The sequence below is a fragment of the Carassius carassius genome, chromosome 11 (assembly GCF_963082965.1).
Source record: "Carassius carassius chromosome 11, fCarCar2.1, whole genome shotgun sequence".
Classification (NCBI taxonomy): domain Eukaryota; kingdom Metazoa; phylum Chordata; class Actinopteri; order Cypriniformes; family Cyprinidae; genus Carassius; species Carassius carassius.
This window is the reverse complement of record NC_081765.1, coordinates 6,663,230-6,684,888: the sequence shown is the minus strand read 5'-3', so window position 1 is coordinate 6,684,888 and position 21,659 is coordinate 6,663,230. Positions and strand designations below refer to the sequence as shown.

The 21,659-nt window shown below is 41.6% G+C and overlaps 3 non-coding genes across 3 annotated transcripts; all 3 read right to left on the bottom strand.

Moving 5' to 3' along the window:
- Nucleotides 1–795: 795 nt before the first annotated feature.
- trnar-ccu (transfer RNA arginine (anticodon CCU)) lies at nucleotides 796–868 on the bottom strand. Its single transcript has one exon. It is a non-coding gene; the product is annotated as a tRNA-Arg (tRNA).
- A 2,284-nt stretch (nucleotides 869–3,152) lies between these two features.
- trnar-ccu (transfer RNA arginine (anticodon CCU)) lies at nucleotides 3,153–3,225 on the bottom strand. The gene has a single exon. It is a non-coding gene; the product is annotated as a tRNA-Arg (tRNA).
- Nucleotides 3,226–5,515: 2,290 nt separating this feature from the next.
- trnar-ccu (transfer RNA arginine (anticodon CCU)) lies at nucleotides 5,516–5,588 on the bottom strand. The gene has a single exon. It is a non-coding gene; the product is annotated as a tRNA-Arg (tRNA).
- Nucleotides 5,589–21,659: the final 16,071 nt, after the last annotated feature.

Below are 21,659 nucleotides of genomic sequence, written 5' to 3'. Positions count from 1 at the left end.
CTTGAAACCACAATCTCTGTCTGAGGAGGCCAGTGCCTCTGGAGTTTCTAGGAGTTAACTCTTTGTGTATTGTAAAAGCCTCCTGAATAAGATTGAGATTTAAAAAGACTTAGCAGAGGATGGTTTCGATCCATCGACCTCTAGGTTATGGGCCCAGCATGCTTCCGCTGCGCCACTCTGCTGTAATCACCCCAGATGGGACTCGAACCCACAATCCCTGGCTTAGGAGTCCAGTGCCTCTGGAGTTTCTAGGAGTTAACTCTTTGTGTATTGTAAAAGCCTCCGGAATAAGATTGAGATTTAAAAAGACTTAGCAGAGGATGGTTTCGATCCATCGACCTCTGGGTTATGGGCCAAGCACGCTTCCGCTGTGCCACTCTGCTGTAATCAATCTTGATACGATCCGAAACCACAATCTCTGTCCGAGGAGTCTAGTGCCTCTGGAGTGTCTATGAGTTAATTCTTTGTGTGTATAGCAAAAGCCTCCTGAATAAGATTGAGATTTAAAAAGACTTAGCAGAGGATGGTTTCGATCCATCGACCTCTGGGTTATGGGGCCAGCACGCTTCCGCTGCACCACTCTGCTGTAATCAATCTTGACAGGACTTGAAACCACAATCTCTATCTACGGAGGCCAGTGCTTCTGGAGTGTCTATGAGGTAATTATTAGTGTGTATAGTAAAAGCCTCCTGAATAATATTGAGATTTAAAACAACTTGGTAGAGGATTGTTACGATCTATTGACCTTTTGGTTTATGGGCACAGCACGGTCCCACTGCACCACTCTGCTGTAATCACCCCAGATGGGACTCGAACCCACAATCCCTGGCTTAGGAGGCCAGTGCCTTATCCAATAGGCCACTGGGGCTTTAATGCAGTTACTAACTTGCCCTTTTAAATCTCAATCTTAATCAGGAGTCCTTTACAATACACAGAAAGAGTCTTGTAGATGAATGACTATTATGAGAGGTGAAAGTGGCCTCAGCTTTTCATGACCAACCTGTGGTTGTTGCCCATTTTTAGGGATTCAAGAGTGTCTAGAAGGTAAAATGTCTTAGCAGAGGATGGTTACGATCCATTGACCTCTGGGTTATGGGCACAGCACGGTCCCACTGCGCCACTCTGCTGTAATCACCCCAGATGGGACTCGAACCCACAATCCCTGGCTTAGGAGTCCAGTGCCTCTGGGGTTTCTAGGAGTTAACTTTTTGTGTGTATTGTAAAAGCCTCCTGAATAAGATTGAGATTTAAAAAGACTTTGCAGAGGATGGTTTCGATCCATCGACCTCTGGGTTATGGGCCCAGCACGCTTCCGCTGCGCCACTCTGCTGTAATCACCCTAAATGGGACTCGAACCCACAATACCTGGCTTAGGAGGCCAGTGCCTTATCCATTAGGCCACTGGGGCTTTAACGCATTTTCTAACTTGCCCTTTTAAATCTAAATCTTAATCAGGAGTCCTTTACAATACACACAAAGAGTCTTCTAGATGAATGACTATTATGAGAGGTGAAAGTGGCCTCAGCTTTTCATGACCAACCTGTGGTTGTTGCCCATTTTTAGGGATTCAAGAGTGTCTAGAAGGTAAAAGGTCTTAGCAGAGGATGGTTTCGATCCATCGACCTCTGGGTTATGGGCCCAGCACGCTTCCGCTGCGCCACTCTGCTGTAATCAATCTTGGCAGGACTTGTAACCACAATCTCTGTCTGAGGAGGCATTGCCTCTGGAGTGTCCATGAGTTAATTATTTGTGTGTATAGTAAAAGCCTCCTGAATAAGATTGAGATTTAAAAAGACTTAGCAGTGGATGGTTTCGATCCATCAACCTTTGGGTTATGGGCCCAGCACGCTTCCGCTGCGCCACTCTGCTGTAATCAATCTTGACAGGACTTGAAACCACAATCTCTGTCTGAGGAGGCCAGTGCTTCTGGAGTGTCTATGAGGTAATTATTAGTGTGTATAGTAAAAGCCTCCTGAATAATATTGAGATTTAAAACAACTTAGTAGAGGATGGTTACGATCCATTGACCTCTGGGTTATGGGCACAGCACAGTCCCAATGCACCACTCTGCTGTAATCACCCCAGATGGGACTCAAACCTACAATACCTGGCTTAGGAGGCCAGTGCCTTATCCATTAGGCCACTGGGGCTTTAATGCAGTTACTAACTTGCCCTTTTAAATCTCAATTTTAATCAGGAGTCCTTTCCAATACACAGAAAGAGTCTTGTAGATGAATGACTATTATGAGAGGTGAAAGTGGCCTCAGCTTTTCATGACCAACCTGTGGTTGTTGCCCATTTTTAGGGATTCAAGGGTGTCTAGAAGGTAAAAGGTCTTAGCAGAGGATGGTTTCGAACCATCTACCTCTGGGTTATGGGACCAGCACGCTTCCGCTGCGCCACTCTGCTGTAATCACCCCAGATGGGACTCTAACCGACAATCCCTGGCTTAGGAGGCCAGTGCCTTATCCATTAGGCCGCTGGTGCTTCAAAGCATTTTCTAACTTGCCCTTTTAGATCTAAATCTTAATCAGGAGTCCTTTACAATACAAACAAACAGTCTTCTAGATGAATGACTATTATGAGAGGTGAAAGTGGCCTCAGCTTTTCATGAGCAACCTGTGGTAGTTGCCCATTTTTAGGGATTCAAGAGTGTCTAGAAGGTAAAAGGTCTTAGCAGAGGATGGTTTCGATCCATCGACCTCTGGGTTATGGGCGCAGCACGCTTCCGCTGCGCCACTCTGCTGTAATCAATCTTGGCAGGACTTGAAACCACAATCTCTGTCAGAGGAGGCCAGTGCCTTCTGGAGTGTCTATGAGTTAATTTTTTGTGTGTAAAGTAAAAGCCTCCTGAATAAGATTGAGATTTAAAAAGACTTAGCAGAGGATGGTTTCGATCCATCGACCTCTGGGTTATGGGCCCAGCACGCTGCGCCACTCTGCTGTAACCACCTCAGATGGGACTCGAACCCACAATCCCTGACTTAGGAGTCCAGTGCCTCTGGAGTGTCTATGAGTTAATTCTTTGTGTGTATAGCAAAAGCCTCCTGAATAAGATTGAGATTTAAAAAGACTTAGCAGAGGATGGTTACGAGCCATTGACCTCTGGGTTATGGGCACAGCACGGCCCCACTGCACCACTCTGCTGTAATCACCCCAGATGGGACTCAAACCCACAATCCCTGGCTTAGGAGGCCAGTGCCTTATCCATTAGGCCACTGGGGCTTTAATGCAGTTACTAACTTGCCCTTTTAAATCTCAATCTTAATCAGGAGTCCTTTACAATACACAGACAGAGTCTTGTAGATGAATGACTATTATGAGAGGTGAAAGTGGCCTCAGCTTTTCATGACCAACCTGTGGTTGTTGCCCATTTTTAGGGATTCAAGAGTGTCTAGAAGGTAAAAGGTCTTAGCAGAGGATGGTTTCGATCCATCGACCTCTGGGTTATAGGCTCAGCACGCTTCCGCTGGGCCACTCTGCTGTAATCAATCTTGATACGATCCGAAACCACAATCTCTGTCTGAGGAGGCCAGTGCCTCTGGAGTTTCTAGGAGTTAACTCTTTGTGTATTGTAAAAGCCTCCTGAATATGATTGAGATTTAAGAAGACTTAGCAGAGGATGGTTTCGATCCATCGACCTCTGAGTTATGGGCCCAGCACACTTCCGCTGCGCCACTCTGCTGTAATCAATCTTGACAGGACTTGAAACCACAATCTCTGTCTGAGGAGGCCAGTGCCTCTGGAGTTTCTAGGAGTTATCTCGTTGTGTATTGTAAAAGCCTCCTGAATAAGATTGAGATTTAAAAAGACTTAGCAGAGGATGGCTTTGATCTATGGACCTCTGGGTCATGGGCCCAGCACGCTTCCGCTGCTCCACTCTGCTGTAATCACCCCAGATGGGACTCAAACCCACAATCCCTGGCTTAGGAGTCCAGTGCCTCTGGAGTTTCTAGGAGTTAACTTTCTGTGTGTATAGTAAAAGCCTCCTGAATAAGATTGAGATTTAAAAAGACTTAGCAGAGGATGGTTTCGATCCATCGACCTCTGGGTTATGGGCCCAGCACGCTTCCGCATCGCAACTCTGCTGTAATCAATCTTGATACGATTCGAAACCACAATCGCTGTCCGAGGAGTCTAGTGCCTCTGGAGTGTCTATGAGTTAATTCTTTGTGTGTATAGCAAAAGCCTACTGAATAATATTGAGATTTAAAACAACTTAGTAGAGGATGGTTACGATCCATTGACCTCTGGGTTATGGGCACAGCACGGTCCCACTGCACCACTCTGCTGTAATCACCCCAGATGGGACTCAAACCTACAATACCTGGCTTAGGAGGCCAGTGCCTTATCCATTAGGCCACTGGGGCTTTAATGCAGTTACTAACTTGCCCTTTTAAATCTCAATCTTAATCAGGAGTCCTTTCCAATACACAGAAAGAGTCTTCTCGATGAATGACTATTATGAGAGGTGAAAGTGGCCTCAGATTTTCATGACCAACCTGTGGTTGATCCATCGACCTCTGGGTTATGGGCCCAGCATGCTTCCGCTGCGCCACTCTGCTGTAATCACCCTAGATGGGACTCGAACCAACAATCCCTGGCTTAAGAGGCCAGTGCCTTATCCATTAGGCCACTGGGGCTTTAACGCATTTTCTAACTTGCCCTTTTAAATCTAAATCTTAATCAGGAGTCCTTTACAATACACACAAAGAGTCTTCTAGATGAATGACTATTATGAGAGGTGAAAGTGGCCTCAGCTTTTCATGACCAACCTGTGGTTGTTGCCCATTTTTAGGGATTCAAGAGTGTCTAGAAGGTAAAAGGTCTTAGCAGAGGATGGTTTCGATCCATCGACCTCTGGGTTATGGGCCTAGCACGCTTCCGCTGCGCCACTCTGCTGTAATCAATCTTGGCAGGACTTGAAACCACAATCTCTGTCTGAGGAGGCAGTGCCTCTGGAGTGTCTATGAGTTAATTATTTGTGTGCATAGTAAAAGCCTCCTGAATAAGATTGAGATTTAAAAAGACTTAGCAGTGGATGGTTTCGATCCATCGACCTCTGAGTTATGGGCCCAGCACACTTCCGCTGCGCCACTCTGCTGTATTCACCTCAGATGGGACTCGAACACACAATCCCTGGCTTAGGAGTCCAGTGCCTCTGGAGTGTCTATGAGTTAATTATTTGTGTGTAAAGTAAAAGCCTCCTGAATAAGTTTGAGATTTAAAAAGACTTAGCAGAGGATGGTTTCGATCCATCGACATTTGGGTTATGGGCCTAGCACGCTTCCGCTGCGCCACTCTGCTGTAATCAATCTTGACAGGACTTGAAACCACAATCAATGTCTGCGGAGGCCAGTGCTTCTGGAGTGTCTATGAGGTAATTATTAGTGTGTATAGTAAAAGCCTCCTGAATAATATTGAGATTTAAAACAACTTAGTAGAGGATGGTTACGATCCATTGACCTCTGGGTTATGGGCACAGCACGGCCCAACTGCACCACTCTGCTGTAATCACCCCAGATGGGACTCGAACCCACAATCCCTGGCTTAGGAGGCCAGTGCCTTATCCATTAGGACACTGGGGCTTTAATGCAGTTACTAACTTGCCCTCTTAAATCTCAATCTTAATCAGGAGTCCTTTCCAATACACAGAAAGAGTCTTGTAGATGAATGACTATTATGAGAGGTGAAAGTGGCCTCAGCTTTTCATGACCAACCTGTGGTTGTTGCCCATTTTTAGGGATTCAAGAGTGTCTAGAAGGTAAAAGGTCTTAGCAGAGGATGGTTTCAATCCATCGACCTCTGGGTTATGGGCCCAGCACGCTTCCACTGAGCCACTCTGCTGTAATCACCCTTGATTGGACTCGAACCCACAATCCCTGGCATAGGAAGCCAGTGCCTTATCCATTAGGCCACTGGTGCTTTAACGCATTTTCTAACTTGCCCCTTTAAATCTAAATCTTAATCAGGAGTCCTTTACAATACACACAAAGAGTCTTCTAGATGAATGACTATTATGAGAGGTGAAAGTGGCCTCATCTTTTCATGACCAACCTGTGGTTGTTGCCCATTTTTAGGGATTCAAGAGTGTCTAGAAGGTAAAAGGTCTTAGCAGAGGATGGTTTCGATCCATCGACCTCTGGGTTATAGACCCAGCACGCTTCCGCTGGGCCACTCTGCTGAAATGAATCTTGATACGATCCGAAACCACAATCTCTGTCTGAGGAGGCCAGTGCCTCTGGAGTTTCTAGGAGTTTCTAGGAGTTAACTCTTTGTGTATTGTAAAAGCCTCCTGAATAAGATTGAGATTTAAAAAGACTTAGCAGATGATGGTTTCGATCCATTGACCTCTGGGTTATGGGCCCAGCACGCTTCCGCTGCGCCACTCTGCTGTAATCACCCTAGATGGGACTCGAACACACAATCCCTGGCTTAGGAGTCCAGTGCCTCTGGAGTTTCTAGGAGTTAACTTTTTGTGTGTATTGTAAAAGCCTCCTGAAAAAGATTGAGATTTAAGAAGACTTAGCAGAGGATGGTTTCGGTCCATCGACCTCTGGGTTATGGGCCCAGCATGCTTCCGCTGCAATCAATCTTGACAGGACTTGAAACCACAATCTCTGTCTGAGGAGGCAGTGCCTCTGGAGTGTCTATGAGTTAATTATTTGTGTGTATAGTAAAAGCCTCCTGAATAAGATTGAGATTTAAAAAGACTTAGCAGAGGATGGTTTCGGTCCATCAACCTCTGGGTTATGGGCCCAGCACGCTTCCGCTGGGCCACTCTACTGTAATCAATCTTGATACGATCCGAAACCACAATCTCTGTGTGAGGAGGCCAGTGCCTCTGGAGTGTCTATGAGGTAATTATTAGTGTGTATAGTAAAAGCCTCCTGAATAATATTGAGATTTAAAACAACTTAGTAGAGGATGGTTACGATCTGTTGGCCTCTGGGTTATGGGCACAGCACGGTCCCACTGCGCCACTCTGCTGTAATAACCACAGATGGAATTCGAACCGACAATCCCTGGCTTAGGTGGCCAGTGCCTTATCCATTAGGCCACTGGGGCTTTAACGCATTTGCTAACTTGCCCTCTTAAATCTCAATCTTAATCAGGAGTCCTTTAAAATACACACAAAGAGTCTTCTAGATGAATGACTATTATGAGAGGTGAAAGTGGCCTCAGCTTTTCATGACCAACCTGTGGTTGTTGCCCATTTTTAGGGATTCAAGAGTGTCTAGAAGATAAAAGGTCTTAGCAGAGGATGGTTTCGATCCATCGACCTCTGGGTTATGGGCCCAGCACGCTTCCGCTGCGCCACTCTGCTGTAACCAATCTTGACAGGACTTGAAACCACAATCTCTGTCTGAGGAGGCCAGTGCCTCTGGAGTTTCTAGGAGTTATCTCGTTGTGTATTGTAAAAGCCTCCTGAATAAGATTGAGATTTAAAAAGACTTAGCAGAGGATGGCTTTGACCTATCGACCTCTGGGTTATGGGCCCAGCACGCTTCCGCTGCTCCACTCTGCTGTAATCACCCCAGATGGGACTCAAACCCACAATCCCTGGCTTAGGAGTCCAGTGCCTCTGGAGTTTCTAGGAGTTAACATTTTGTGTGTATTGTAAAAGCCTCCTGAATAAGATTGAGATTTAAAAAGACTTAACAGAGGATGGTTTCGATTAATCAACCTATGGGTAATGGACCCAGCACGTTTCCGCTGCGCCACTCTGCTGTAATCAATCTTGGCAGGACTTGAAACCACAATCTCTGTCTGAGGAGGCAGTGCCTCTGGAGTGTCTATGAGTTAATTATTTGTGTGTATAGTAAAAGCCTCCTGAATAAGATTGAGATTTAAAAAGACTTAGCAGAGGATGGTCTCGATCCATCGACCTCTGGGTTATGGGCCCAGCACGCTTCCGCAGCGCCACTCTGCTGTAATCAATCTTGATACGATTCGAAACCACAATCTCTGTCCGAGGAGTCTAGTGCCTCTGGAGTGTCTATGAGTTAATTCTTTGTGTGTATAGCAAAAGCCTCCTGAATAAGATTGAGATTTAAAAAGACTTAGCAGAGAATGGTTTCGATCCATCGACCTCTGGGTTATGGGCCCAGCACGCTTCCGCTGCGCCACTCTGCTGTAATCAATCTTGACAGGACTTGAAACCACAATCTCTGGCTTAGGAGGCCAGTGCCTTATCCATTAGGCCACTGGGGCTTTAATGCAGTTACTAACTTGCCCTTTTAAATCTCAATCTTAATCAGGAGTCCTTTACAATACACAGAAAGAGTCTTGTAGATGAATGACAATTATGAGAGGTGAAAGTGGCCTCAGCTTTTCATGACCAACCTGTGGTTGTTGCCCATTTTTAGGGATTCAAGAGTGTCTAGAAGGTAAGAGGTCTTAGCAGAGGATGGTTTCGATCCATTGACCTCTGGGTTATGGGCCCAGCACGCTTCCGCTGCGCGACTCTGCTGTAATCAATCTTGACAGGACTTGAAACCACAATCTCTGTCTGAGGAGGCCAGTGCCTCTGGAGTTTCTAGGAGTTAACTCTTTGTGTATTGTAAAAGCCTCCTGAATAAGATTGAGATTTAAAAAGACTTAGCAGAGGATGGTTTCGATCCATCGAACTCTAGGTTATGGGCCCAGCTCGCTTCCGCTGCGCCACTCTGCAGTAATCACCCTAGATGGGATTCGAAACCACAATCCCTGGCTTAGGAGTCCAGTGCCTCTGGAGGTTCTAGGAGTTAACTCTTTGTGTGTATTGTAAAAGCCTCCTGAATAAGATTGAGATTTTAAAAGACTTAGCAGAGGATGGTTTCGATCCATCGACCTCTGGGTTATGGGCCCAGCACGCTTCAGCTGCATTCAATCTTGATACGATCCGAAACCACAATCTCTGTCTGAGGAGTCTAGTGCCTCTGGAGTGTCTATGAGTTAATTCTTTGTGTGTATAGTAAAAGCCTCCTGAATAAGATTGAGATTTAAAAAGACTTAGCAGAGGATGGTTTCAATTCCTCGACCTCTGGGTTATGGGCCCAGCACGCTTCCGCTGCGCCACTCTTCTGTAATCAATCTTGGCAGGACTTGAAACCACAATTTTAGTCTGAGGAGGCAGTGCTTCTGGAGTGTCTATGAGTTAATTATTTGTGTGTATAGTAAAAGCCTCCTGAACAAGATTGAGATTTAAAAAGACTTAGCAGAGGATGATCCATCGACCTCTGGGTTATGGGCCCAGCACGCTTCCGCTGCGCCTCTCTGCTGTAATTACCCCAAATGGGACTCAAATCCACATTCCCTGGCTTAGAAGGCCAGTGTCTATTTTTTTTTTTTTTTTTTTTTTTTGGGGGGATTTCAGTTATTACAAAACAAACTTATTTTCTTAGTCATACAATTTGATTCATCTCATAATCAAACTAACATCGTCATTGAAGTTTGTTGCTGAAGGAATAAAATTCACATTACAAAACAATATGTCATCTTAATCATCTTCTCCTGGCATGTAAAAATGCTTTTGTTTGAAGATACATATAACATCATTTGTAAAAATTTTATAAAAATCCGCCATCTGGTTTTCCAATTTAAAATAATTGTATAACGTTTCTACATAACTTTCTACCATTTGTTTAAAAAGCACCCATAAGTTTAAAATATAATCTCTGTTTCCTCAGTAACCTCTTCATTTTCTCTTAATTCTTTGACAATTTCTTTTAGCTCATTAAAAAATGGGTTAAGTTTCCAACTTAATAAAAACAAATGTAAAATACCTTCATCTTCTTTTTTACAGACTTTACATTGAGCATTTGTTGCCTTCTGCATTATACACAATCTCATTTCTGTATAGATCACATTTTGTCTGATAAAATAGTCTAAACATTCTAAATCTACATCCAACCATTTCCATGTTCTATTCTTCCAAATGTCTTTTTCTTCGATTTCATTAAAATGCCTTAACCAAATCTGGTTGGCAACAGGTTTTTTAAAAACTCCATTTATGAAAAACTCATAGAACATTTTCACAGTACACAAATTAAAATCCACCCTCTTTTCTTTACATTTTAAAAACACCATCATTTTATTTTCTCGTTGTCCCTTCTTTTTAATCTCATCTAGCCATTGCCTTGGGATTGCTTTCTTGACATCTTCATACTGTTTTTTTAAAACCATGACATTACAGTTTTTTACGATTGCTATGACAGATTTTTCAATACTTTTAACAATTTTCCAAAACTCTTAACACAGTTAGCACTACATCCGCCTGTGTAAGCTATACTATTAACACATTTCTTGTTGCTTTAACACAAAATGCATACAATTAACACAAATTTAAAATGCTTGAACTTCTTTTACACACAAGCTCAAACAAGACCAAAACAATGGATTTTTACTGCCAAATTTACCAATGATTTAACACTGTATGTTAGAACAGATAACACCATGTTCTAAACCTAACCTTACAGGCTAAAGTCAAGGTAAACAGCTGTTCATATTGTGAATTGAAACACAAATATATTCCCTGTATTTTATTCCATTGCTAATGAGAAACAGCTTATTGAAGTTATGCAAATATATAAATCACAGCTGATTCCCATCTAGGAAGCACACTCAGGTGTTGAGGTTCTTTCAATCACATGATCATATGTTCTAAAAGAGGACTCTTTGGGCTGATCTTGTGTGGAAAAGAAACAATATAGAGCAACACAAAGAAAGAAAGAAAGAAAGAAAGAAAGAATGCCTGCAAGAGGGAGAGGAAGACGAGTACCAGGACAAGGGAGAGGAGTGGGGCAAGGACAAGGGCAAGGGAGAGGAGTGGGGCAAGGACAAGGGAGAGGAGTGGGGCAAGGACAAGGACCAGGGAGAGGAGTGGGGCAAGGACAAGGACAAGGGAGAGGAGTGGGGCGAGGACAAGGACGAGACAGAGGAGTGGGGCGAGGGAGAGGAGTTAGAATGCGTGGTGGCGCTCAAAGAAGGACCAGAGCTAGGGTAACTGATCAAATAAGAGCAACTATCAGTGACCATGTCATAAACCATGGGCTATCATATAGAGAGGCTGGTGAACGAGTACAACCAAATCTCAGCCGGGACACAGTGGCATCCATTGTCCGTATTTTCAGAGAAACCAACAGGTAGGATATTGCTTCTCCTACAGCAAAGTGTACTGTAAATACTGTAATATTACCATTTACAGTATTAGAGTGACTGTATGCCTCCGGTCTCTAATATGTAACTGTATTTTGTTCCTCTAAGGATTCAACGTCTACCTCCCTCAGGGGGCAGAGGAAAGCTCCTGAATGAAGAACAGGAACTTGCTATTGTCAACATGGTGATTGCTGACAATGAAATAAAACTGAAGGACATTCAGTCCAGAGTTTTAGAGGACAACCTTGTCTTTGGGAACATTGCAGCAATCAGCATAACATCCATTTCTCGGACTCTAGCTAAACACAGAGTCCTAATGAAACAACTATACAAAGTTCCTTTTGAAAGGAACAGTGAGCGCATCAAAGAACTCCGTCACCAATACGTCCAGGTAAGGTTATGCAATACAGTCATTACTGTACTATACACAGTGTGTTTTGCAGTAAACTACTCTATAAACCTGGAGTACATTAGGACATACAGTAGATATACAGTACAGCACAGCATGTACATACACTGTGTCTAATTACTTTCAGAGAGTCATGGAGTTGGAGGCCAATCAAGTCCCACATGAAATTATCTATGTTGACGAGGCTGGCTTCAACTTGGCGAAAAGGCGTCGCCGTGGGAGAAACATAATTGGCAAAAGGGCCACAGTTACCGTGCCGGGCCAGAGAGGAGCCAACATCACCATGTGTGCCGCAATCTCCAACAATGGTGCACTCCTGCATAAATGTGAGATTGGCCCCTACAACACCGACCGCCTTCTCCTATTTTTAGAAGACCTGCACGAAAGATTGGTGCCAGAGGTAGAAAGGGGACAGGTGGGAGACCACTTGCCAATATATGTGATCACATGGGACAATGTGGCATTCCACCATTCCCGTGCAGTCACAGCATGGTTTGACGCCCATCCTAGGATGGTGTCCCTTTTCCTTGCTCCTTACTCCCCTTTCCTCAACCCCATTGAGGAGTTTTTCTCATCCTGGAGATGGAAGGTTTTTGACCATCGCCCACATGACCAAATGTCCCTCCTGGATGCAATGGATGCTGCATGCCAAGACATCACAGCTGAACACTGCCAGGGGTGGATAAGGCATGCAAAAAGATTCTTCCCACGATGCCTTGCCAGAGAAGATATCAGGTGTGATGTGGATGAGAACATGTGGCCAAATGCAGAAGACCGGGCAGATTAGAAGTTTACTTTGTTTTTTTTAATTATTATTCCGGTGCTTTTTCTGTTTGTATATCTTGCAGTAATGTCCTTTTGCAAATAAAGTCTTTACTGCAGCAATTCTGTCTCTGTCTTTTTTTTAGAACTGTAACTGTACATTCTATAAAGCTACTCTGAGATGGTCATTCATTTTTTGTGACAAAATGCATGCATTTACTAAACCCAACAAAACAAAAATGTAGAGAGGCTTCAAAAGAAACTACAGTGCAAAACACAATCTCTGATCAATACAATATACTGTACTGTCCATTGTATAAGGGCAGACCTGTCACATAAAATAATGCAGTTTCTGTAATTTCAGCTGATGATTGTGTTTTTTTTGTCATTGTGTTATGATTGACTAAATGTTCCTGTTGGAAGAGAACATGTGTTAGTGTTTTGAATAATTATTTGATTTTGAAACATGTTTGCAGTGTTTTGGTAGACATAGTGTATTGTGTTAGTGTATTATTGTATTTTGAAAATTAGATTTGGAGTTTAGTTTACAATGTGTGATTTTGAGCATGAAATTAACCGTTTTGCCAATTGTGTGTTTTAGTTGTGTTGGTGTGTTAAGAGTTTAGGAAATTTGTTAAATGTATTGAAAAATCTGTCATAGCGATTGTAAAAAAAACTGTAAAATCCTCCTTCTCCTCCTCCATTGCATCTTTAATCACTTGGAGTGGTAAAAATCCCTCTTTCACCTCCCATAAAACATCTCTCACTTTTACGATCCCCACTTTTAGCCACTTTTTAAAATAGATATCTCGCTCGTGTATCTTTATTTTGTCATTTAAAAACAGAGGCTGATTTAAAATCGCTTCCCTCCCCTCCGGATTAAAATCCACCTCTGTTAAAAAAAAGCCTCCAAGCATTTAAAACCTCTTTATAAAACTGCGGAATCCCCTCCATCATCTAACTTTTCAACTTCATCCATAAAATGTATTCCCCGAGGTTAAAATTCCCACATTTATTTAAATAAAAACCCATCAATTTCTTCCATTCATCTCTCTTCTTATCATCCAAATATTTCTTAACCACTTTTACCCTCATGCTTTTCATCTTCTGTTCCACATCGACTAAACCCATCCCTCCCTCTTCTGGTTTTCCTATCAGCGTATTGTATGCTATCCTTGGAGGCTTTTTTTCCCATAAAAATTCTAAAATACTCTTTTTTATTCTCTTAAAAACCCAGATTGGTAAAGACATCACATGTAATTTGTACCACATTTTTGATAACATTAACATGTTTACAATTAAATTTTTTCCTTTCAAACTTAAAAACCTGTTTCTCCAAAAAATCAGTCTCCTATCCATCCCTCCCAATGTCTCATCCCACATATTATCAACAGTTTCCTTCTCATTCTTTGCTAACCCTGCTCCTAAAATCCTCATTTCTTGTACCTTCTTGTATATACCGTTTTTTCTTCATTTAATTTTGCACCTGATCCCTCACAATAGCATTTAATTTTTTCCATTACTTCTTTAACACTTTCTATATTTTCAAAAACAATTGTGGTATCATCAGCATACTGGAATATTTTAGTCAGTTCCTCTTTTTCTTCTAGTTTTATTCCCTTTATTTTTTTCTCTGTTTATTAAAAGCCCTAATGGTTCAGCCACCAAAGAATATAACTTCGCTGACAGTGGACACCCTTGTCTTATAGACCTTAAAACTTTAAAAGGTTCCGTTAAAAACCATTACATTTAACTTTTGTTAAAATATCGCTGTATAAAACTGAAATCCATTTTATAAAATTCTCTCCAAAACCAAATTGTTTTAAAACCGCCAATAAAAACCCATGCTCCACTCTGTCAAAAGCCTTCTCGAAATCCATGCTTATTATATATGCCTCCTTTCCTTTTTCTTTTATGTACCCCATTATATCTCATATGCTACTCGTGATATCTGCTATGTCCCTCCCCTTTACTCCATATGCCTGGTTACCTCTGTTATGTTTGGCATGATATTTTTTAATCTGTTCGCTAAAACAGCTGTTGTGACGCTCGGACACTCTTCAAGACTTTCTCTTCTCTTCTTAATCCGCCGCCACCACCTCCTCCATCGACTCTTACAGCGGACGACTTTGCAGTTTTCTTCACAAATAAGACGAGATCCATCAGCGGCCAATTCTCCACACCGCAGACTGAGGACAACTTCACAATGACCGATGCACACTCTTTCTCCTCCTTCTCCCCACTCTCAGAGATGGACGTCTCCGAACTTCTCCTGTCCAATCATCCTACTACTTGTCCACTTGATCCGATCCCCACTCACCTCCTTCAAGCGATCTCTTCTTCAGTCATACCTTCGCTTACTCACGTTATCAACTCCTCTCTTCACTCTGGAACATTTCCCTCAGCATTCAAGCAGGCTCGGGTAAGCCCACTGCTCAAGAAACCATCTCTAAATCCAGCGCTTCTTGAAAACTACCATTCCATTCATTGCAAAGACACTTGAGCGAGCAGTGTTCATCCAGTTTTCTATGTTCCTTGTACAGAACAACCTCCTGGACAGCAACCAATCTGGCTTCAAAAGTGGCCACTCAACTGAGACTGCTCTGCAGTCGGTTACTGAAGCCCTGCGACTAGCAAGAGCAGCTTCAAAATCCTCGGTACTCATCTTACTGGACCTTTCTGCTGCTTTTGACACTGTTAATCACCAGATTCTCCTGTCCACCCTCAGAAAGATGGGCATCTCTGGAACACCACTCCTGTGGGTTAAGTCCTACCTCTCTGACAGATCCTTCAGTGTGTCTTGGAGGGGTGATGTTTCAAAGTCACACCACCTTGCTACTGGGGTTCCTCAAGGCTCAGTACTTGGACCACTTCTGTTCTCAATCTACATGACATCATTAGGATCTGTCATTCAGAAGCATGGCTTTTCTTATCACTGCTACGCTGATGACACCCAACTCTACCTCTCATTCCAACCAGATGACCCGACGGTAGCTGCTCGCATTTCAGCCTGTCTGAGTGACATCTCTAGCTGGATGAATGACCATCACTTTCAGCTTAACCTTACGAAGACAGAACTCCTGGTGATTCCATCTAACCCATTGCTTCATCACAACTTCTCTATACAGCTGGGCTCATCAACCATTACTCCTTCGAGGACAGCTAGAAACCTAGGAGTTGTGATGGATCATCAGTTAAGCTTCACAGACAACATTGCTACAACTACCCGGTCCTGCAGGTTTGCCTTATACAACATTAGGAAGATTAGACCCTTCCTGTCAGAGCAAGCAACCCAACTTCTTGTCCAAGCTCTTGTTCTCTCCAGACTGGACTATTGTAATGCTCTCCTGGCGGGCCTTCCTGCATGTACTGTCAAGCCTCTGCAATTGATCCAGAATGCAGCAGCGAGGGTTGTCTTCAATGAGCCAAAAAAAGCTCACGTTACTCCGCTCCTCATCAGGTTACACTGGCTACCAGTAGCTGCTCACATCAAATTCAAGGTACTGATGCTAGCCTACAAGACGACCACTCGCACGGCACCAACTTACCTAAACTCATTGGTTAAATCTTATGTGCCCTCCAGAAGTTTGCGCTCTGCAAGTGATCGACGCCTTGTGGTACCATCCCAAAGAAGTTCAAAATCACTCTCACGGACCTTTTCCTGGACTGTGCCCAGCTGGTGGAATGACCTCCCAATCTCAATTCGTACAGCTGAGTCTTTACTCATTTTCAAGAAACAGCTAAAGACTCATCTTTTTCGCCTGCACTTAACCAACTAACACTAGCACTTTTCCTTTTCTTGTCTTTTTATTTAAAAAAAAAAAAAAAAAAAAAACCTACCTATGTGTTCTATACTAGACTAACTGAGACTTGTCATGGCACTTGTACACTGTTGTTGTTCTGTTGTTGACCTGACTGCTTCTATTGTTCTCATTTGTAAGTCGCTTTGGATAAAAGCGTCTGCTAAATGATTAAATGTAAATGTAAATGTAAAACCCTGGCTAAAATTTTAAAATCAGTGTTTAACATTGTAATGGGCCTAAAATTCCTCAGTTCTGCTTTGTCTCCTTTTCTCTTGTAGATTATTTTCATTAAACCTAAACCCATTCTTGGGTGTACTCTTTCTTTTTTAAAAACCTCTTCATAGACTTCTTTTAAAATCGGCTTACTTTTTCTTTAAAAACCTTATAAAACTCACTTCCAATACCATCTATTCCTGGGCTTTTCTTCACACTTAGCTGATTTATTGCTTGTATAATTTCCTCAGTTGTTATTACCCTATCACATTCCTTTTTACCCCCCTCGCCGACTTTTCGTGTTATCTGTTGTAACAAAATGTTCCTTTTTTCCTCATCCCCTTCCTCTGATCTAAAAAGTTCTTCATAATATGTGCTTATTTCCTTTAAAATCCCCTCCGTGCTTAAAACAGCTTGTCCTTCCTTATTCCTAAGTTCTTTAATTATTCCCGCCTTCGCCCTGCTTTTCTCAAGGTTAAAAAAGAATCTACTACATTTTTCCCCTTCTACTGTATATTTAGCTTTACTTCTTAACGTTGCCCCTTTATATTTTCCTTCTTCTATTTTCCTCAACTTTTCCTCCACTTCAATTACTCTTTGCACGTTTACTTCATTTTTATTTAACTCCTCTCTTAACGTCTTTCTTATTTCTTGTTCCTTTGTTCTCTCTACCTTTTGTAACAATTTACAGTAATTCATTACATATTTCTTTATGTCATATTTCATGTTTTCCCACCATTGCCTTTTATCTTCTATATACATCAAGTCTTTTTTTCCCCTCATCTAATTTATTTTCTATCTCTTTTTTAAAACTCTCTTCCTTTAAAACTTCAGTGTTTAAAATCCATACCCCTGGTCCCCTCATTTCCTTTTTAAAATCCATTCTCATTTGCACCATTTTGTGATCACTTAAAGTTGTTTCTTTATATAACACTCAATAAAACATTCCAAATTCCTAGTACTTAAAAAGTAGTCTATTCTAGTTTGACACATAAAATTCCCTACCAGCTGTCTTCTTGTAAATTCCCTCTTTTTCCCATTTCTCTCCACACATCAATCATGTTCTTCTCCTCCATCAATGACATTAACTCCTTGCTTCCCCCATCCGATTTAAAAACCATTCCGTTAGCCATATCCATTTTACTAAAAACAGTGTTAAAATCCCCCGCAATTATTACCCTCTTCCATTTTTCCATTAACTCAGCTATTACATTAAAATATTTTTTCTTTTATATTTCTTCATTTGGAGCATGTACATTTACTAAAATAAAATCATCTTCATCCATCTTAATTTCTACAGCCATGCATTTTCCTTTTGTGTCATTATACATTTGCTTTGACCTGATACCTCTATCTTTTCTTATTAACATCGCAACTCCTCCTCCTATTTTCCCCTCAGCATTATTAAAAAATAATTCCCCGTCCCATCTTTTTTAAAATCCTCCATTACACTCTCTTTCCAGTTTGTTTCTTGCAATAAAATCACATCTTCATCCCTGCACAGTTCCTTGACTTTTTCAAATTTCACACCATTCATTAACCCTCTTGCATTAAAAGTAACAATTTTCAACACAATTAAAAAAGATAAAAAGACAAACTTTAGCATCATAATTTCGTTATCCTATTTCCTCCCCCTCTTTTGCACTTCTTCCACAGTCTTGTTTCACCTCATTACTTTGTTTACACATTTTATTTTTAGCTTGCTCTAAATTGGGTATTACCTTAACTTTTCTTCTTCTTTTATTGGATGTACCTGCAGTGCTGTCTCCGTCCATGTTTTCACTGTCTTTGTCCTTTCTGTCCGTCTCACCTATCCTGTTCTGGCTCTTCCATTTCTGCTAGCATTTAAAACATTTAAAGTCTGGACAGTCCTTCATCACATGATCAGGGCTCATACACAACCTGCAGGTTCTCACCTGCTTGCTATGTATCACTCTATAGTATTGTGGACCATCTTCCATTTCAATTCGAGTACTGTAGGGCAAGGAGGCCACTTCTTTTGGGAACTGTACCTTAAGGAACCTCGTTCCATCTTCTTTGTTGGTGCTGGTATAAAATCTTCTTCTTATCTGAGAGACAGGAGTTACCCCCCATCCCTCCAGCTTCTGTAGAATCTCTGCATCATCCAGGTATACGGGCAGATGCATGAAAGAGACAACAAATTCTCTGTTATTCAATTTTTTAATTTCACATAGTTTTCCTTTAATCATCAATCCTTCGTTCAGATTTTCAATATCTTCTTCATTTTCAAACGTAATTTCGTTACAGCTAATATTTTTGTCACATCCAACTTATCTTTCAGCGCTTGTATTATGTCTTCTGCTTTTCCTTCGTGCACTTCAGTCAAATCCACTACTACTGTAGCTTCTTTGGTGTAGGTTCTTTTAAATCTCCTTTCAGGCCCATCCTTTTCTCGTTGAGTTTTTTCCAGTCCGTTTGCCATTTGCCGCCGTGTTCCTCGTACCAAGTCCATGTCTGTTGCCGTAGTTCCATCCATTTTTCAAAAATAAAGAAAACAAAAAACAAAAAAAACAACAACAAAAAAAACAAAAAAAAACAAAATGACAAGTAACAAAAATAACCAAAAATTTAAACAAAAACAATTATTAAGACTCAAATAACCAAAAAACAAAAAAACACAAACAATTTTGGGTGAACCTTCTTCACCCTTCTATAGCCACCTCACTTCCTGTTTCTCACTAGCTCTCTAGCGCCTTGGTCAAACCATCCTCTGCTAAGAATTTTTTACTTCTAGACATGCCAGAGTTCCCAAAAAAGGGGCAATAACCACAGGCTGGTCATGAAAACTTGGTTCTCTCGAATTAGGGGTTCATCTGGAAGACTCTATTTGTATGTTAAATGCGTCCTGAATATAATGGAGAATTAAAAGGGCAAGTTAGCAACTGGATTACAGACCCAGTGGCTTAATGGAGTAGGCACTTGTAATAGTCCTAATTGGGCTGCATTACAGCAGAGTGGCGCAGCGGAAGTGTGCTGGGCCCATAACCCAGAGGTCAATGGATCGAAACCATCCTCTGTTAAGTCTTTTTAACTTCTAGACATGCCTGAGTTCCCAAAAAAGGGGCAACAAACACAGGCTGGTTTTGAAAAGCTGAGGCCACTTTGACCTCTCATATTAGTCGCTCATCTTGGAGACTCTGTGTGTATTGTAAAGGCCTCTTGAATAAGATTGAGATTTAAAAGGGAAATTTAACGTCAACAAAACAGCCCCAGTGACCCAATGGATAAGGCACTGGCCTCCTAAGCCAGGGATTGTGGGTTTGAGTCCCATCTGGGGTGATTTACAGCAGAGGGGCGCAGTGGAAGCATGCTGAGCCTATAACCCAAAGGTCGATGGATCGAAACCATCCTCTGCTACGAGCTTTTAACTTCTAGACATGCCTGAGATCCCAAAAGAGAGGCAAGAACCACAGGCTGTCAATGAAAAGTTTGGTCCTATCATAGCAATGATTCATCCAAAAGATTCTCTGTGTATTTTAAAGAGGTCCTGAATTAAATGGATAATTAAAAGGGCAAGTTAGTTACTGCATAACAGCCCCAGTGCCCTAATGTATAAGGAACTGGCCTCCTAAGCCTGAGATTGTTTGTGATGATTTGCAGCGTGTTTCGCTATGTGCATGTGTTGTGATGATTTGCAGCTCGTTTCGTTTATGCATGTGTTGTGAGGATTTGCAACACCTGTGTTGTCAAAATGTGAAAGTGACGTGACATTCAGCCAAGTATGGTGACCCATACTCAGAATTTGTGCTCTGCATTTAACCCATGTTTTAAATCTGCACACCCAGAGCAGTGGGCAGCCATTTATGCTGCGGCACCCAGGGAGCAGTTGGGGGCACCTAAGTCATGGTGTTGAAGGTGGAGAGAGAACTGTACATGCACACCCCGCACCCACAATTCCTGCCAGCCCGGGACTCGAACTCACAACCTTTCGATTGGGAGTCTGACTCTATAGCCATTAGGCCACGACTTCCCCTTATGCTATGATTCCGATCAGATGCATCAGGCTGTATCGGTTGAGGAGTCAACGTGAATTTGACGGTTAATCGATGTTTTAATTTTCAACTAAATAACGTTCTGATATTCCGACCAAACAATGATTGTTGATTCAATATCGAAATTTGATTGACAACCGATACTGACTTTTACAACCAAAAATCGACGTTGAATCAACATCTGCTTGCTATCTGGGCTGTCTTTAACAGATCTTTCTGTCACACTAGAAACCATGCTGACTGAGAAAGCTATTTAATTTTCTTCTGTGGTTGGGGCATAGTATACCAACTTGGTCTTATAATAACACATTTTATAGAAGACACTGGAAGTTTTTTTCAAGCACGTTCACACACACACACACACACACAATGAAACCACAAACAACACCAGGGTTTTATATAGCCTAAGCTAAAACAAAAATCACAAGAATGACAAAAGAGTGAACTAACTGTACATTTTCAACCCTTTTAATGTTTACGGGTTTTGGAATACAGAATCCTTATCTCTGTTTAAAGTTAGGTTTCAGTGAAAGTGAAGTGTCATCAGGCACAATTACCGGAATCAAGTTTGATATGTCTCGGTCTCTGTCATGTGACCCAGCAATGTGTTGTGAAAGACATTTTGTTCCAGGGAAGGTTGTGTAACAGCACAAGAGCTTTTGCCAGGTGTTGACTCATAATGTGACGCATTATGTTGTTACTTTCCGAGACAAATTTATGAGAACCGAATGGCATGTACGACAGAATAGAAATATGATAGTGATGTCTCACTGGCATACAAAACACTTTAAATGCAAAACAGCAAAACTTTATTTATATAATATTTTATAAACATTGTTTTTCTTTAAATAGGCACATGAATATAAATTGACTAAGAAGAGTTAATTTAAACACCACACCATAAAAAATGTAAATCACCATACCATTATCCTCTGATCATTCAGATCATGAGCCATATAAACATGATATATGATACTTGACAAAAATAGCATACAAGAAAAAGAATTTACAGCGTATAGACTGAAAGGCGAAAAGATCCAGAATGTATGTCAACTATTAGCCATTTTTATTGACGTCTTAATAAGTATCAGCCAACAGTAACATGATTCACCGTTGCAATACCCGGAAACCGAGCGATCTATATTTAGCCACTATAAAGAGGGGAAACCAAGTTGAACGTAATGTAACATTTTTCAAAATATTAAGATTATATACATTTTTTAAGCATACATATATATATTCAATACCAATTTTTCCTTTAAATCTGATAAAACAAAGCGGTTTCGTTTCTTTTATACCCATTTTCCCGCATTTGTCGTC